Here is a 7,085-nt window from a genome sequence, read left to right as displayed (position 1 = left end):
GGAAAAGAGGAGTAATTTGACGAGTGCTACACGTACTCGGCAAACGCTTTATCGACTGTGACAACTCGATGAATTATATATCGACAACGACCTCTCTGGTAGTTCAATATAATATAAAACAAGTTTAATATAATGTAGTAGAACATATCTGGTAGTTCAATCTTTATATATATATATATATATATATATATATATATATATATATATATATATATATATATATATATATATATATATATATATATATATATATATATATATATGCGTTTTATAAGTTGCTAAAAGACTAGGGTTTGTTTGATTTCGCTTTTAGCCGTGACTTTTACCCTAAAAAGCCAAAAACCAAACCAAAAGGATCATTATTCCACCCATCAGCTTTTCTCAAAAGCCGGTGTTATAAAATTGAATGCACCTTTGGATCTGTTTTTAGTGACTTTGAGATGAAAAAAACTTTGCAAATATATATAAAAGAACCTTCAGTGGCTTTAGCGGCTTTCACCAAATTAATTTTAGCTTTCTTATAGCTTCCAGCCCACATCAGTTTTGTTAACAGCTCTGTGTATAACATTCTTTTTTCTTACCGCCATAGTCTATCCAAACAGACTCTAGGAACATATTTGTTGGCTTTTCCCAATTATTTTTAATACCTTACTTCTAGAAACAAGAAAACTGTTTTGTATCCGAGATCTCAAACTGTTGTAAAGACATCCCAGCTCGCTACTTTTATAATTCCTTTGTCTTATGTATTTGCATACAAAAAACAACTCTATATTTCTTACAAAAAAACAATTTCCTATGTCCTCCACACCTCCAAATTAATTGGCTGCGTATCTTTCCACGAGATTTGATCAATTTTTCCTTGTGCTGAATAAACGAGAGTTGACATAAAGAGTGTTGTTGGAGAGAGGTTTATTCAACATTGACAATAAAATAAAGAATGCGAGCGTGGATTTTGAAAATTCTTAGAGAAGCTCTTACCAGCTTCGAAATGCTGACCATTTAATGGGGACGTACGGGAAGTAAATAGAGGGCGACCAATTATCGGCAGGCGTTATAGAAAAATAAACACGATGACCAAAAGTGGTAAGTGAAGAACGGTCCGATTTGGGTAAGGAAAAGGTCTTCTTGGTTGGCCTTCGCCACATGCATATAGGCCTGCAGGCACTGTGTATACCAACTCAAACACTGGGGGCCGGACATGGCTATTATATACAGTAGTAGTATGGTTTATTTCTCTACTACTAGGACCACATGTTGGGCCAGCTTGGTAAAACATGGCGTGACCTGTCACGTTCATTGTCATCTAGAAGAATATACTCACTCCGTTTCTTTTTATTAGTCGCTGGATAGTGTAATTTTACACTATCCATCGACTAATAAAAAGAAACGGAGGGAGTAATAGTTAATATCCACTGTCTCAAATTAACATGCTGTGTGTAAGCCTTTAATTTGCACTTTTTTGGCAGGAATCCAGCAGCCCTGATTCCATTAGACCTGTGTGCATGGCATTGTAGGCATGTTCAGTACGTCCAGCTCCAATCTGAAAGACATCACCATGCTCTCATCACGTACTCCTTCCGTTTCTTTTTATTAGTCGCTGGATAGTGTAATTTTACACTATCCAGCGACTAATAAAAAGAAACGGAGGGAGTAGTACATATATAGCCCTTTGTAAAAGGATTAATAAATTCTGACTATGGAACCCCGGCACGGGTCTTTCCCAAGTTGGATTTTTCAGCTGCTCGCTCTGAAGTTGCCGATTTCTCGTGCATATGCGTCGCTTATGATATGCATTAGTTTTTTTTGGAAATACTAGAACAATGGCACGTGAAAAACTGAGAGTCAGGAATGGAAATATTACTTTTCCTTTATTAAAAAAATATTATGGTTTTCCTATAAAAGCAGATAATGATTATTATATGGTATTGCTTATATATATATATATATATATATATATATATATATATATATATATATATATATATATATATATATATATATATATATATTCTGGTAGCCAAATACTAAGGGCCCCTTTGGCAGGGCTCTGGCTTCTCCAAAAACGGCTTTGGCTCTGACTCACGAGGTGAAGCCACTTCTTTAGATGAGCCAAAGTCATTCTGAAAAATTATTTGGCAAAACGGCTTATAGGTTGTTTTCAGAAAGACCCTTGTATAGTTTACTTTTTATAGATCTCTCATGTACGTGGCTAGAGATTGAGGGCAGGACCAAAAAAATAATTTGGACTGGTGGAAGGGCTATTGTGCAAAAATGACGTGAGCTGAAGCCGGGTGAGCCACTTTTTTTGGCTCATGCCCTCTAGTTCATTTTGGAAAAGCACTTCACTGGTGAAGCCATTTGAAAAACAGATGTTTGGCACAACTTTTGCATGAGCCAGAGCCGAAGCTGAAAAATAAGCCCTACCAAAGGGGCCCTAAATCTTTTTCTTGACAAGTCATATATATTTGAAAGTCGTGTTCGCAAGTTACACAATTAACGTTTGCATTTATTGTGATCTACTTATTATTAGTCAATGGATGTGGTAATAAGAAAAGAACAATTCAATTTAGTTCGGAAAAAGTCTGGTTGCTGAGGTCTGTAGGGAGGACTTATTTGAATTTGGAAAAAAAAGGGAGGACTTATCTGTTCGGAAGCCATACCAACTCAAACACAATGGCTACTAGATTTTTGCTAGTCTCTCGTTAATAGAGCAATAATGCTGAAAGTTTCCATTGTGCTCAGGAGAGCCTAGGCATTTCTAAACAGGTTAGATTGGTCCAACTCCTCTTCATCAATGGTACATATTATCATTACAAGAAACACGTGAAATTTTGAAGGTCTATATAATTTCCGACGGCTCGCAAGGAGACCGTGAGACATACGTTATTTTCAATGGCTTCTGACAGCTGTTAGAAACAATCTAACTTTGATGTCAAGACTAAGCCGTCGGAAATATATAGTCTAACTTTCCTACGACTGTCAGACTTACCCATCAAAATTAATTGTTAGTTGCGATGGTGACTTAATAAGGTGTTGGAAATATAAATGTTAGTTAATTATTAGTCAAATTATTTACTATGAGACATGCAATTCTAGCTTTATTATAATTATAGCATGAAATTAATGTTACCTTTATCATAATTCTAGCGTAAATATATTATAGTGTTAGTGTTAAGAAACGAACATATGTGTCACTCGTTTCAGACCGATATTACTCACATGTGACACATGCGAGATGTGTTTGTCCGAAATTATTCTCATTTTTAGACAACATCAAACTAACCACCAGATCATGTATTTATGACCAGCCATGAGCCCAAACTAAATTCAAGTAGTATAAACCTGGTGTTCTCCGTTGTACCATTATCAGGCTTGCAAATAGATAATAGCGGGGTTATCCTACTGAAATATTTTTTGGCTAATGGCTTGTCATAAATCCGTGCTTAGTAGGTCACTCTTATGACCTATCCTTTTCTACAGATGTAGCCATGTAGGGGCATGATTTCTTCAAATAACAAATGGTTCATGCATGACTCACCTAATATAATGTTTTGCCTCTAGCATGGCTAAGGATCATCGATGGATGCATAAAGGTTGAAAGAAGAAAGGGTCTCTAAGTGTGTTTTGTTTGGCTTTTGTCCCCTAAAAGCTAAAAGTCAAACCAAATGGTTCGAACTAGGAAACAACTTTTTTCGAAAGTCCGCTTTCTCGTAGTGATAAATTGAAAGTACCTCTAGACCTGATTTTAGCGGATTTTGAATGGAACTGTGTAAATATGTATGGAAGAACTTTTAGCAGCTTCCACCAAATAGTTTTAGCTTTTATAACTCTCAGCCACAACTTTTTCACAGCTCACACCCCATAGTAGCTTTTTCACAACCATGGTCCAACCAAATACACCCTCAATTTAGTGAGTGGGTTGCGAAGACTAACAAATTTCTCGACCATGCTTTTGGTAGATTAGAGACCGGTACCTATGTTAGATGCCCTTGTAGCAAGTGTCAAAAAATTTATTACCATGAGAGGAGGACTATGTCAGCAAATCATTGTAGGAATGGCTTCATGCCTAGCAATGATGTGTGGCTGCACCATGGTGAGGAACTAACTTGTCATAATTATCAAAAGCTCAGTTAGATGAAGAGGGGGACTACAATAGGATGGAATAGATGCTTGAGGATGTACGACATGAGCTTCTACCTGACAATTATGAGAATAGACCTCGATCCTCTAATTCTGAGGAGCCACCTACGCTTGAGGTTCTGAAGTTATTCGAGCTCCTTAAGGCTTCCAAAGAGCCATTGCACAAATAAACTACAAGTTATGAGTTCATCACACTGACAAATAGTAAGTTATACCTCATATCCTCACATGAGTACAAGACATAAGTTCAAAAGTTATATCCATAGAGAATATGACAACATAGCCACATCATAGATATTGTTAGTTAACCACACTACAAAGTTTGTGAGTAAACAACATCACATAAATGAAAGGAACATGGACGCCTAAGAGGGGTGAATTAGGACTGCTATGTGTTAGCCATAAGGAATTATAACCCCTCAATCAACCAATCACACAAGATTTGAACCAAAAGATGAATATATATAATGTCCATCACACATTTGATTCAAAACATTTCCATGGAGATAACAAGTTGTTTGTACCTACTATGTGTGATGTGGAGGTACTTATCGACATCCTTCGCAGGGTCTCTCGGTCGTCGAGGATGGATATTGGCTCGCAATGCCAGTGAGACATAGGGCGAAGTCCTCGCCCCTCCCCATCCTTTAACGTCAACTCTTCATACTGTCGTCATACCCATTGTGCACTTGTCTTCCTCACCTAGCCATCTCTCATGCACATGGTATGAATCCCTTCCCATGCTATTCTTGCCAATGGTTTGGTGGTGATCAACGCCACCATCTTCGGCGACACAACATTGTAGATTGCGTCCAATGCCATGTGGTGGACGTGAAGCTCGACGTCGTTGGGATCAATGGCGTTCTAGAGGAACCTGACCTCTAGCTTAATATTCATTGGTAGTGACCAGTCGTTGTAGTTGGAATTCGTTATCATTGGATAGTTCGATGGTCCAACCGCTATGACGACGCATTCAACGACAACATCCCAATTGTGTTGTCATCGAGGCGGAGATCATCCGTGGGGTTGGGGTGTTCGAGAGCGCTCCAGTGGGAGAGACATCGCACTCAAGCTCAATACTCGACTTTGATGCCAAATGTCTCTCTCACCAAGGAGAACTCAATGCCGAAGACGAAGAAGACAACTCGCAAGAACAGACACTCACATACTCAGGAACACAGGAATCACGTTTTTGGTGTTGCAATGACTTGCAGCTTTTCTCGTTCTCTCTTCTCTTTATTGAAATGGAAACAATGCATGCGACTAACTGACGCCGCTAAAAAGGGCGCATGTGGTGCTCTACAACGTGTCCATCCCCATGCCACACATTGTGCAAGCTCGGCCGTGATCATATGTTATGTGGAGCAATTCTCCCGTGTGTCTACCTTCCATAGATCCGAGCTCAGACATTAATTGTTGGCTCGATCTAAATTATGCTGACAAACTGAATGCATAAACTAAATAAGCTAACTTATGAAATGAGCTATGCCTATCTGAAAGAGGTCTAAGGCTTATTGTGTTCAGCAGACTTTGAACCTGGCATGGAGGCCTATATCCAAGTATTCCTTACGCATATCCAAAGTTCATGTGTGCAATTCATACCCTACCCAAAGTTCTTGTGGATGTATATTTTTTTCAAAAACTAAAAAGAAATAAACACACCGACGTTTAGGGTGACAAAGACACTGAGAAAAAGGGTGCATGGTGGAGTGTGACGGCTGAAGTCTGAAGATCATGCAGAAACTCATGCTAACAGTGTGAAGAGTGGTCAATAAAGCTAGTAGACAGAGATGTGGAGTGGCTGCCATGTTGGCATGTGGGTGTATGGGTCGTTAATGACCTAGAGTATTGTTAATCCTTGGAGTTATCCAACCCATAATTAGAGTATAAAGGATGTAATTGTTGAACAGATTGAGGTAAGAAATAAGAAGAAACTACTTACCGTATTTGTTTCTTGCTTGCGATCCACGACGACACGCGCTCACGTCCTGATGAGCTCACCTTGTTGGCAGCCAAGGGTATCACAACTAGTATCAGATTTGCTGATCCTCAATAGTGTGTCCACCACAACGCATGTTCCCAAGGCGTCGGTGCAAACCCGATTCATCCTAGAGATGGCAAACCGCGAGAAGGAGGAAGTCAATCGATGGGAGTGTATGATGGTAAAGTTAGATCAATTGATGGAGAATTTTGTTGAGGTGGAAGAAGTACAACAACAGCTTCTCGTCCAGGAGAGGTTGGCTACCACTGTGGCTTAGAATGTGGCGAAAGATCGAGTGTGCATGGCATAACAACTGGAGCAGATGGGCAAGGAGGTTGCTGAGTTACGACTGGAGCAGATGGCGCTTAGAGTTATCAGAGTCGATCATTGGATCCCGAGGCCGTGGTGGTGCTGCACCATAGGAGCCGCCTGAACCACAATGAATGTATCATGATCCTCTGCCTTTGGGCTTTCGGGAGGGTGAATTCAAGTGTATGGGGGATCGAGAGTTTCAGCAGACACCACCGCATAAGTTGTCGTTTCCTAAGTTCGAGGGGTTGGAACCCAAAATTTGGTTGGACAAATGTGTGAATTATTGCATGGTGTATCATGTGTCTGGGGCTATTTGGGTGACTATTGCATCAATCTATATGGAGGGAAACACGGTTCACGTGTTTAAAATATTCAAACTACATAACAGTTTGGGTTCATGCAGAGATTTTGAACATGCAATGATGCAGAAATTTGGCACCGAGGAGTATTCCTAGGCGATGAGAAAAACCTACTGAATTTATATCAAAGGGGATCAGTTGAGGAGTATCTGAAGGAGTTTGATGAAGAGCGATATGCCACTTTGGTGCATAATCACAAGTTGGATGAAACCTTGTTTGTTAACCAATTCATCATGGGTTTGAAAGTTGAAACAGGAGATTCAGAATTCAGTTTGTCAAATTTACCCACCATA

The sequence above is a fragment of the Zea mays genome, chromosome 4 (assembly GCF_902167145.1).
Source record: "Zea mays cultivar B73 chromosome 4, Zm-B73-REFERENCE-NAM-5.0, whole genome shotgun sequence".
In the NCBI taxonomy this organism is placed as follows: Eukaryota; Viridiplantae; Streptophyta; class Magnoliopsida; order Poales; family Poaceae; genus Zea; species Zea mays.
This window is presented reverse-complemented; position numbering follows the sequence as displayed.